Source organism: Zeus faber (assembly GCF_960531495.2).
Source record: "Zeus faber genome assembly, chromosome: 2".
In the NCBI taxonomy this organism is placed as follows: Eukaryota; Metazoa; Chordata; class Actinopteri; order Zeiformes; family Zeidae; genus Zeus; species Zeus faber.
In genome coordinates this window covers 18,401,970-18,415,000 of record NC_137189.1, presented here as the reverse complement: position 1 = coordinate 18,415,000, position 13,031 = coordinate 18,401,970, and positions in this window count along the sequence as shown.

Here is a 13,031-nt window from a genome sequence, read left to right as displayed (position 1 = left end):
TCACATGTTTTCTCAAGCCAAAGCTTTCCATACAGCTTTGCAGCCTCGGCCACCCCCTCTTCCCATCTTCAGTGCATCAGGCAACTCCTTGGCTGAAAACACATGCTGGTTGGCTTTCACCGATTCTGCTGAAAATCTTGGGCTTCAATCTGTCCTACGGAAAAGAGAGAGGGAAAAAAGGTTGTCTTCCAATAGCATAAATGCTGCGCCAACACCATCATAACCTCTTTTGGGCCAAAGGGTTCGGGTGCTGGAGCGAACAAATGTTTAAATGACACACAAAGACACGATATAACTTCAATTAAAAGCTGGCTTTATATTATGAAGTCGAAATAGTTAATTATCAAATTTCACAAACGTAACAAGTATCCGGTACTAAAAACAGCAAATAGAACTTACAGTATCAAAATAGTATCACGTAAATATTGTCTTGGGCGAACCCTTTCTAACAGAACATTTAAAGAACATTCTGTTTTGTAAAGCCTGATTGTTCAAAACAAACACTTTAATGTGTTAGGAAATTCCACCACTCAGATCATGTCCAAATCTGATGTATGTTGTGTGAGTTAGAAGTGGGGGTCATTAGCACTGGGAAAGTGCTAGGCTGAGTGGGAATGAATGGGCCTACCACACCACAGTGTACAGCAGAGCCCGGTCGAGTTTCTCCTGGTGGTGTCAGAGAGTATCTATAAATACTGCCCTGGTGGAAAAGCTTTTTTTTTCTTTCTTTTAACCTGTGCTGTCAGCCTGCTGGGCAAACAAACCAGAGTACAGGAACTCCTCACTTAACAACCTCTCTGTTTAACGACCGTTTGGACTTAGGACCAGCTCTCCAACAAGTTGGTATTGTGTATATAGTGTATATAGTAAATTATGTATATACAATATACACTATATATACTATATACACTATATAGATCTCGTCTCATCAGCGTTCTTAGTCTCAGTCTCATTCCCACAGTCTGTCAGTATTCAATACACTAGCATTCGCAATGGCCAGGCCCCCTTACCGTGAAATAACACGGGTCCTCGCTTATCGACCAATTCACTAAAAAGGGTGGCGGAGATGGAGTTTGAGTGAATCATTACTTTTCAAAATGGCTAATTCTTCCTAAGTAGGGAATGTAATTTTTTTTACACACAAAAAGTCATATACCTTCACACAACACGATATTCCAACCAATTCATAATTTCAAAACATAAACTCTTGTGACAATGTTAACATACGAAACAAAATAATAATAAAAAGTGCTCAGTGCAATATAAGTGCTCAGTGGTCTTTTACAACCATACTCTCAGTTATATAACTTTTGTTACTAATTAACTATTAAGACAATTTCAAATTACTAACTCTCAAAACATAATTTCAATGGCATACAATTGTGATCTTTAATCTGTATATATCACGCCCAACAGGCATTCATCTGATGATCGCGGTTTCCCCGTTGGCAACCTGGATACATGGAAGTTAATACAGTACATTTAAACAGCATAACCTCACCAATTTACGCTGTACAATGACAGGAGTTGGATAATTTTTCAGAGAAACATCTGCAGAAATAATGTTACTTAGATTACTGATGGACCTACATTGGTCCATATTAATTCAGACTTCTTAACAGAAGAGGTACTCAGGTTGGGTCTCCTTCCAGGTGTCTTAGAGACCGGCTCTCCATGGGAGGTCTGGCTTGATCAAGGGAAACAGGAGTTATGGGTGAAAAGAGAGAGAAGAGGGGGGTTGATTCAAGCTTCGCCTGAGATCACAAACAGAGCCACTTGGGCCCTCTGATAATGTTGTGGTTAATTTTTAACCACCACATGACAAGAATCCTGATTACATGTTGTAATAAGCCACAACTATTTAGGTTGTATGTATTAAAAATGAAAGTAAAAAATCCCAGAAATACTACTGCCATGTAAAAATTTGAAAAACTTAAGTCTCCTGCAGAAACATGCCCAAACTTGCCCAGGCTAGACACCAGTAAAAAAGATGCCCAGACACGTTGAAACATGATTTTTCCAGGAACCATGAAAAACTCCCTAGAAACAAGACTGTGATTAGTTCCTTGGGACACACCCCACAAGACTGTGATTGGTTATTTGCACTGAAAGGGGCAGGGAATGAACTAGAAGGAGGGAACAGCTTGGGTATATAAGGAGGACCAAAAGTACAGTTCTTCAGTCGGGCTCCGGAGCCCTGCTCACTGTTGATTCCTGTACTTAACTCTCAGATACACAATAAACTTTTATCACATCAGACTCTGCTCGGTTCCAGTGTTTTTCTTTCACGTTTTAGAGGCCAGAACAGATAGAAGCGTCGTCTAGAGATCCAGACTTTTTACTGGCCCAGGTCTGGACCTTCTTGGTCACTACAATTGGCAAGCTAGCCAGGAGAGAACGATGACAAGGACTGAGGCCCTGAACCTGTGGGGGACCAGCCTGCACCTCAGAGACACAACTGACCACCAAAATTCAAAGGTAAGCAGAGCCTTTCGTCTTTTGCAAATTTGGTTTGTGTCTGAGTGCAGGACTCCACCCAGGTTGCAGGTATTGGAAAAGTCTCTTCTACTTACTTACTGTAATTATAAATTGAATTAGGAAAAGGAACTATGAACAGAGGCTGATGTGAATAATCTATGTGCATGTGTGTTATGAAAAAAAAATGGTGTGGGAAGTATGAGTGATCCTCTGTTAAATGTTGCTATAATTGGTTGGTGTGTGGTTTGTCTTGTGTATGCTGGAGGATTGGTTTGGCTAACACTTACCGCCACCTAACGCACAAACGAACCATAGGGCAAAGGTGCAAAAATAGTAAGTCCATAGTACGTTAGTCGCTGTTACAGCACTGAGAGAAAAAAGTTATTTGTGTATTTGATTAAATCTATTGACAAACGTATTGTGTTTATTGAAAATAGAGTGGTGTACATGAGTTTGTTATAGAGTATATCATTCCCTGGTCTAGTAAGAAACAACGGTGTGTATGTTATAATAACTCTGAGTCTGAGCAGAGCCCGCATTTGGGTAAATGTATAACTTGTCCGGGGGTCGTCACAAAGCAATTACATACATATTTCTAGTGTTGTGGAAGTGCATCTAGAAAGAAAGTCAGACGGGTAGAAGATAAAGTTGAAGAAGAACTTAAGCCGGCACAGCTACTGTGGATACCGCTCTTCGTTCTGTGTCATCGGAGCCATATGCTGCAACGTCCCAAGTGAGGGATAGGACTGAACGGACAGGCAGTGATTGAAATTATACGGTTCAAGAGGAACTAAAGCTGGCACAACTATTGTGGATACCGCTCTTCGTCCTGTGTTGCAGCCATATGCTGCGACCTCCCAAGTGAAGGAGAGGACTGAACGGGCAAGGAGTTGATTGGGTTTAAGAATTGTCTAACTGATAGACAATTGAGCGCAATGCTAGAGAGCCTTCGGGTGGTGACACTTGGCCAAGAAAAGTGTATAAAAGTGCTTGTAAATATTGCTATTATAACAAATGCAAGATTTTAAATAAGTTCCGTGTCTGTGATTTAACTAAAAGACTATATGTGAACCACCGCAGACTTTGGGTACATTTGGTGGCTTTTGACTGTTTGTGTCAACTGTGTTTCTAAGATATTCACCCTCAAAGTTTTCCCCCACACTTGGCTTCATTCAGCCAGCTCCCAGAATGCAAAAGTATTGGAAGACCAATCAAGCCGCACGGCTACTTGTCACATGGCCACTTTATACCTTGCTGAATAGGACAATCACTGCATTGTTCTTGTGTTTTAAGGGAATGTTGAACAGTGTCATCGACACACAACATCTTTTGTTCCTAAAAGGCTTTCATTTAACAGTAAGCATATACATGTTTATTAAAAGAGGAATTATTAAGGAGTTTAAAAGTGCGGACAACACAACAAAATCGGTGTGTCATTTAATATATAAATGTGTGTTTGCCAAATATCTTCAAAGTTCTTGGAGGGCTAACCCCAACCCTACCCCAGCTACACTCTGAGAGCCTTTTTGGGGCTGCCTCTTTTAATTTTCTTTTCACCCCTGGCTGCATTTGCAGGTAAACTTGAGAATGTTGCCCATTGCTACATGTTCATTCATTCTGCATCCCTGACCTCAACAGATTTCATCACGTCATCAGCTTCTTCCATGTAACAAAAACGGGCGTATCGTCGGTCTCATCGGGTGGTTCTTGAAAACATTCTGTTTCATCGTCACATTCAGGTTGAAATTCGCTGTTTGAAATGTTCTCCTAGTCCAGGATAACGTCGATATCAGATTCAGCATCGCTGTCAGAGAACTGACTATCATCACGGAAAATGAAATCCAGTACGTGCTGCTTACACTGACTTGGATCTATCGCACTGGTCAGATTAAGCTCTGCCATATGATTTAGATATTCCACCACCCACTTCTCGTAATCCATAACAACACAGAGATGAAACTTTCAAAGACAAGTGAAACCAAAGGACCCTCGTTTTGTTTACAAACATGAGATGTGGCCAGCTGAGAAGGGAATGCCAACAAACCCATGGGAGATCCAGACAAATCCTGGGGAGGGAAAACAGTACTTTATTGTCAGCCAGGACATATATGTTGGGCCCCAGGGTGCAGCAGCAGCTGTAACACTACCACCAGATCTGCAGGAGTGGTTTCAAGTCCGGATCTCTACCCCCCACATCACGCTTGTGATTGCAGAAGGACATGAGTCTCATGAACTAAGTCCAATGGTCAAAACAGCACGACAGATGCACGACTGGAAGCCCACTAGCAACAGGTACATCCATGTCGCTCCCGACAACCAATACACCAGGATATCAGGGCGAGTTTATTATGTAGGACAGGCTGAGAGCATCCTGATGAACAGGTGCATTCCAGCCAGACAGCTTATGGATTTAGAACAGGAGATCTGACTAAATCAAGTAGCACAGGAAGTGTGGTCAAAACACAAGACAGATGTAGGATGTGTGTCACGACTGGGGCTAGGAGGGACCCAACACAGAGAGACATGGAACCAAGGACGAGTCGGGATGGGTAACGGGTGGAGGAGGCCGGAGCGGGTCGGGTGGAGGTCTTGGACCGGGCACAGGTGGGACAGGCAGAGACAAAGGACCAGGTGTCAGGGAGCAGGGTCGGCCACCAGAAGCGCTGGTGGACGACGGCCAGGGTGCGGGCGATCCTGGGATGGCAGCTGAGGTGGGAGGCATGGGCCCACTGCAGAACCTGGGAGCGTGCAGAGTCAGGGACAAACAGGCGGTTAGGGGGTCCGGTACCTGGGTCGGGCTGGTGTTCCTCGCTTGGGTGACAAGGGACTCGATCTCCCAGGTGAGTGTGGCGGCAAGGCACAGGGGTGGAAGCATGGGTTCTGGATCCCCTGTCTTCTCCTCTGGCACGAACACACTGGACAGGGCGTCAGGCTTGGTATTCTTGGTGCCTGCGCAGAAGGATAGAGAGAAGTTAAACGCCCACCTGGCCTGCCGGGAGTTGGGCCACTTCGCCGTCCGGATATAGGCCAGGTTCTTATGATCGGTCCAGACAACGAATGGGTGGTTTGCTCCATCAAGCCAGTGGCGCCAATCCTCCAGGGCTAGTTTTACAGCCAGGAGTTCCCGTTTGCCGACGTCATAATTGCGCTCGGGTGGGGTGAGTCTGCGGGAGAGAAAGGCACAGGGGCTGAGCTTACCGTTGGTTGGAGAGCGCTGCGACAGTACCGCTCCTACCCCGTGTCCGAAGAGTCCACCTCTACCACGAACTGGAGGTTGGCGTCGGGCTGGGCCAAGACTGGGGCCGATGAAAAGTGGCTTCTGAGGTCGAGGAATACGGCCTCGGCTGCTGGGGTCCACTTGAAGCCCACTGCGGTGAAGGTAAGGGCTGAGAGGGGAGCAGCGATATGGCTGAAGTTTCAGATGAAGCGCCGGTAGAAGTTTGCAAACCCAAGGAAGTTTTGGAGTTGCTTCTTATTGGCTGGGGTTGGTCACTGCATCACGGCGGCCACCTTCTTCGGGTCCATCCCCAATGATGAATCCTAGGAAGGAAACGGACAGAACATGGAAGACACACTTCTCGTCCTTAACAAAGCACCAGGCATACGTGTTTTACATGGTCGGAGAGGGATTTGGAAAAAAGCAAGATGTCGTCGAGGTACACAAAGACAAACAAGTTGAGCATGTCCCAGAGGACATCGTTAATTAGGGCCTGGAAGACCGCTGGGGCATTTGACAGACCAAAAAGCATTACCAGATACTCGAAGTGTCTGAGCAGGGTGTTGAATGCAGTCTTCCATTCGTCCCCTTTGTGGATGCGGACCAGGTGGTAAGCGTTGCGGAGATTGAGTTTGGAGAAGTGGGTGGCGCCCCGGATGGGGACGAAGACTGAGTCCATCAGGGGAAAGGGGTACTTGTTCTTGATTGTGATGTTGTTGAGTCCCCTGAAGTCAATGCAGGGACGGGGGGTCTTGTCCTTCTTGGCAACGAAGAAGAACCCTGTGCCCAGCGGAGACGACGAGGGGCGAATGATCCCGGCAGCGAGAGAGTCGCGGATGTAGGTCTCCATGGCCTCCTGTTTAGGCCGGGAGACGTTATACAGGCGACTGCAGGGGAGGGGGGCTCCTGGCAGGAGGTTGATTGCACAGTCGTAGGGGCGATGAGGTGGTAGGGATAGCGCACCCTGCTTGCTGAAAACAGGGGCCAGGTCCAGATATTGTGAAGGAACCAAGGACAGATCAGGGCTCTTGGGGTCCCCCGGCGGCGCGTCCGGCGGCGGGGTAGAGGCCGAGCGGAGGCAGTGGGCATGGCAGTGTGTGCTCCAGGCCCTCATGCTACCTGAGCGCCAGTCCATTTGAGGGTTGTGGATCCGGAGCCAGGGGTTTCAGGGGGGAATGGATGAGGAAGAACCTCAAGGACTCACGGTGGTTGCCGGAGAGTAGCAGCTTGAGGTGGGCTGTCTGGTGGGTAATCCGGGTCAGAAGTTACCCAGTCAGCCCCTTGACCTCGAGCGGTGTGGGGAGAGGGACGGGTGTCAGCCCTAGCTGGCATGCTAGTCCAAGGCATGGCCTCGGCATCGGAGAGAGTCGGGGGACTTCGGAGGCGCCCGAGAGTAGTGGGCGCTGGAGACCGGGGTGTGGCCGCCCGGGCGGGAGGCACGGGCTTGAGTCTCGCCCCCTCCCTCTCGCGCCGGTGTTCCTGTAGCCGGTTGTCCAGGCGGATGGCGGTCTCTACCAGTTGGTCCAGGTCCGTGGGCTCATCCCGCCGCGCCAACTTGTCCCACAACTCGTCGTTCAAGGCGTGCTGAACCACGTCCTGCAGGGCTCCGTCATTCCAGCCGCTTTCGGCGGCTAGTGTCCGGAACTCGACGACGAGGGAGGCGACGCAACAGGGACCCTGGCGGAGGGAGAGGAGTCTTCTGGCGGCCTCCTTGCCGCAAACTGGGTGGTCGAAGACTCTCCTCCTACGATCTGGGTGAACAGATCGTAGGAGAGACTCACGGGGCCCCCCTGACTACAAACTGCGGAACCCCAGCCGAGAGCCGCCCCTCTCAGGCAGGAGATGAGGAATGCGATGCGGGCGCCATAGGAGGTGTACGATCGCTGCTGCTGGAAAACCACCGCACACTGCACAAGGAAGGCGCGGCAGGTGCCGAAATCGCCCTCGTAGGGCGCTGGAGCCGGAACGTGGGGCTCAGGGGGGACGAGGGGGGCGCTGGGAGCCCTGGTGGAGTGAGGAGGGAGGGCCGGAGGAGCAGGGGGCGCCACGGGAGCCGGAGGAATCTGCAGTCTGCTGACGGCCGCCGAGATGGTCGTGTTCCGCAATGTCCCAGAGGGCCTGGTCATGTTGACCAAGCAACACTCCTTGGTTCTGGAGTGCGCGGCGGAGCCCCTCTGTGTCGGCTGGGTCCATGTTTTATGGCTAGACCGTACTGTCACGACCGGGGCTAGGAGGGACCCAAATACACAACACAGAGAGACGGGAGGCAGACGAAGGATGTTTATTAGCCCACACGGTGGAGCTGGCCGGGGGGACCCGGTCAGGGAGGGATGGAGCAGGGCTGGGCAGGGATGATGATGACCGGGAGGAGGGGTCCAGGATCAGGGTGGAGAGACGGGGAACTGGGCTGGATGGAGAGGGACGGACAGCCTTGGTCGACGAGCGGGGACAAGCAAGTCAACCGGGCTGGCTGGAGAGGGACGGACAGACTGGGTCGACAAGAGGAGACAAGCAGGTAAGGGGAAAACGAAACAAAGAGACATAAACTAAGGACTTGAAGCACTAGGAGCTAGGAACATGGAACTAGGAATGGAGCCAGTAGCTGTCCGACTCGGATATACTAGTTGACGGTCTGGCAATGAATGACTGGGAAGCTGGGGACTAAATACTGTGTGGAGTGATGCAGGTAATTGATCCCAGGTGTGTGAAATTTGCTCAAGGGGGGAGCTGCAGATGGGGCAAGAGTGGCCTCTAGTGGCGCTAACAATGTGTAAAATCAACAAAGCCTGTATGCATAAAAATGAAAAAAGGAACCAGGTTACTTCACCTGCAACAATATCCTCTCAAACAATATGCCATTGAAGGGATAAGTCCCACAATTGCAGGACTAGAAGCAGCGGGGGTTCTGAGGAAAACCTCAAGCCCATGCAACACTCAGATTTTCCGGATTAAGAAACCACATTCTCCTGATTATCGTTTGGTACATGACCTGAGGGCCGTTAACTCTGTTGTTGATGGCGAACCACCTGTTGTCCCTGACCCTCATACGCTACTCTCTAACATTCCACCCAGCACCAAATGGTACACTGTGATTGATTTATGCTCAGCTTTTTTCAGCGTGCCAGTATATCCTGATTCACAGTATCTGTTTTCTGTCACCTATCCGGGCTCCCAATACACACACACGAGGCTGCCACAAGGGACAGCCCAACAATCTTTAACAGAGTATTGACCCAGGACCAACAGGTTTCCAGTACACTTGTCCAGTACATAGACAGTCTACTGACTTGCAGTTCCACCAAAGGACGGTGTGAAAAAGACTGTTGCAGTACTCACAGCACTAGGAACAAGGGGCCACAAAGTTAGAGATATGTCACAATTTTGTCAGCCTGAGGTTAGGTATTTGGAGAGACAACTGCAGGGTGATAAGAGACTAATTGCCCAATCACAAATAGAATCAGTAGTTAATTCTCCGAAACCACGGACAGCAGGAGACATGCTCTCCTTCCTGGGCATGGCGGGGTACAGTCGGCCTTTTGATTTGTGACTATGCCCTCAAAACAGCCCCATTTTGCACTTTATTTAGGGCTGGACAAACGAGCAATAAATCACCCTTACAATGGACTGAGGAGGATGACAGAGCCTTTGTGGGACTGAAAAGTAATATTCAGTCTGGCCCAGTACTCGGCAACCCAGACTCCAGCCCATGCGCAATACTGATGCAAGGCACGCCGAGAGGCAAACAACTACTAGCTTATTACAGCACTAAGTTAGACAACATGGAATCAGTGTTGCCTCCCTGCTACCAGGGACTGGCGGCAGCAGTTTTTGCATTCCAAAAGGCCTTGTCTTTAACCATGGACCGGCCAGTAATGTTGTGCAGCATCATGCAGCAACATGCAGCATCACTCACTTCAATAGGACCCCTACTGGTACCCGAGGACCTGGTGCCCATCATGACTCTGCCCTCCCTCATACAAGCCCAGAGCAGAGCTAGGGGTCTAGAAAAATCTGTGTGGACAAAAAGAGGGGTGATTCTGAATATGCAACACGGGCCCCAGAAAGGCTTGTGGGGGGATTAACGATGGCCATTTTGTGCTACCCCCATCACTGATATGATTTGCCATTAGGAACGCGCACAGAGACCACTGTGCAAGGGGGGAGGTTATAAGATGCCCCAAAGCTGTATGGTGGTCACCGTTTTTAGCAGCCATGGTTGATAGAACACTGCATGATTGCTAAGTGGGTGCACATTACAATGTCAGGAAGTATTTTCAGCTCCCATAGCAGACATTCCACCATCATATGGCCCTTTCAGACATTTAATGATAGACTACGGGGACATGATGCAACACATAAGGAGAATGAGATACATCCTGGTAGTACTGTCCATGTAATCAAGCACTAACTGAATTACACACCTAACCCTTCATAAAACGCTTACGGGTCGACCTATGCCTGTGCTTTATCTCAGAGGTCCTTATGAAGGACCTACGCTTAAGCAACTGGAAAGGGAGCTGCAAAGCTACCTATCACATCTAACACAAATGTGACCCACTGCAGACTTTAGGTACATTTGGTGGCTTTTGACTTTTTTTTTTTTTTTCTCGCATCATTTGAAAGGAATGAATGAATCAGAGCTTCAAAACAAGGCGTCACTCAATCTCATTTTCGTTTTGGAAATGTTTTTTCAACTTATTTGGCTGCTCGGTGTTAGCGGGTTTTGCTGCGGTGGGTCACAAATACATAAAACTGTGTTCCGACAGAGGAAAGGTGCCACTGATAACAGAGAAACAGACATCCCAGAGGAACAACAAAGAATACAACCAGGGGACTGGGTGTACGTTAAGGGGTTCAAAAGAAAATGGAACCAACCTAGGCGCGAGGAATCGTTCAAAGTCCGATTAGCAACCAGAACTGCCCTTAAAGTAGAAGGCAAGAAATTCTGGTTCTGCTTAAATCACTGCTGCCGCACAGAGGACCCAGAGAAAAAATTTGCCAATTATAGGAGAAGAGCGACCACCTCAGGGGCAGAAAGGGTGGGTGAAACCGCACGGTAGGGACAGGCGGAACTGGAAGGGGCGGGTGAGACCACCTCACAGGGACAGGAACACCACGACAATGGGGAAGGTGACACCTCCCGGGGAGAGAGACGATCCAAGAGACTAGCTACAAGGCGGAGAGCCACACGGCATGAAAGCGGAGACACCACAAGCAGTAGCCCAATAAGCAGCAGCTCAGCAAGTAGTGAGACAACTAGCAGCAGTGAAATCATGAGTCCAGCAGGAGGTCAGAGTGGACAGGCAACCAGTCCTGGGGAGGGAGGGTCAACATATGAGGGCATAATACACTCTCCTAAGGAAAGGACCAAGGAAATTACATCTAGGGAGCCAGGATGGACACTAGCGGCAGTCGTAATAATACTGACACTTATGTAGGTTCCAACCATCTGTAACAGGACGAAGATATAGCCAGCCAATGGTACATTGGTGGTAGGGATAATACAGAGGGCCCACAGGCTGATTACGCCCACTAAACAGGATCACAGGGGAATAGGGGCACTTGACAAAGTGTCAGGTAGGCCCAAGTAAACAAAGAACATCACAGTGGAGGTCCAACATGTTCTATAAATGGCTAGAGTTTTCAGGGAAACAAGTAAACCAGAAAACCTGTGTGGTCTGCTACAACGCTAAAAAACTTCCGCAAGTCAGGCAAATTCCAGGGAGTGAAATAGGAGGTTGCCCAAACCTAGATAATGGTGTTGTGTCTGCTCCTGCACATGGCAGGAGCAGACAAAACCCGTGGATGGAGCAGCGACCAAAACGTCTGCCCAGCCAGACTAAACAAAATGCTGACAGGGGCTGATATTTTGGTTATAAGAATTCAATAACACATGGTTTTTCCATTTTGTGTAGTAAGGGGACAAGAGCTAAGCGAAGTAGTGGCACGGAACACCTCAGCCCTAATGACAGCGAAGGTTAAGTGCAATGTAAAAATTAAACACGGTCCCCTAATAACTTCACCACAGCCTATATCAAACTGTGCTCCACCACAGAAAAGGCACAGATCAAATGTCAGCAGCTAACATCAAATGGGGCCATGTCGTGTATGAGAAAAACAGGACAGCGATAAGCCAATTCTGACTGCCGGACTTCTCGAATGGAACTCACCCCCTGGGTGACACATTGTGTCCCAGCTCCAGCCTAACTGGACAGGAATTTCCATCCCAGTTATATTAACAAGTTATATTAAGTTATATTATATGACAATTAACAATACTAGCCCCTCCATCGAAGCAACCAATTACAATGCACAAAAGAAGTGCGACCACAGGTATAAGTTGTGTTTCACCAAGAGCCTTTTTTTAAGAAGACACACCACACATGCATACACATGCTTTGGATGGTGGCCGGTGAACACATTCATACACATGCTTTGGATGGTGGCCAGTAAAATGAGGCCTCTGCATTTGACTCATCCTGGCTTGTCCTTCCTCCGGGGGGGGCAGCCAGGAGCAGTGGGCAGCATTCGTCGACACGCCGGGGGACCTGGTACCTGGTTCTTGCTGTGAAGCAGCAGTGCAATCCACTGTGCCACCGTGCCACAAGCCTTATTGTCGGGACATGCACATACAGGCATAAATGCTCAGTATCTAGCTCGCAACAGCAGATGGGTTAATAACTTATGGTATAATCAACAACACATTATAAACTACACTATACAGGCTTTAGAGGCAGTGAGAGAACAACTGCACGCCATTTCCCTAATGACCCTACAAAACAGACTTGATATTGAAACTCTATTTGCCGAAGAACAGGGGGTGTGTGACATTGTGGGAGACGAATGTTGCACAGTCATTCCCATGCATGCAGGCGAAGGAGGCAATCTCACAGAAGCATTGGAATTATTGAAACAACGAAGGGAAGAACATGTTCAACATTCCAATTGGAACACACAAGCTGCTGCTATTGGGAAATTTTTCAAAAACCTCTCCTGGCCCAAGATTCTCAAAGGTAGTCATCGCTATTGGTTTTATGTTAGTAGTAATGATAACCTTTTGTCGTGTAGTCCCACTCATTAATGACAATCATGTGAAGCCCTATACATGCTTATGGAATAGCCCGTACAGTGGCAGATTGTATTGTCACGACACCACTAACTCTGCAATTGTTTCAATATTTATCATGGCAGATGACTACAACTAGAGGGACACCTATGCCCCATCCTGCCTCACACATGCCGGCCACTAATATGCCAACCCCCGTGAATCACAATGCTAACCTCACCCCATATGGCCAATTTATGCCCATTGACACCGTTTCATTCAGGCCCTTTG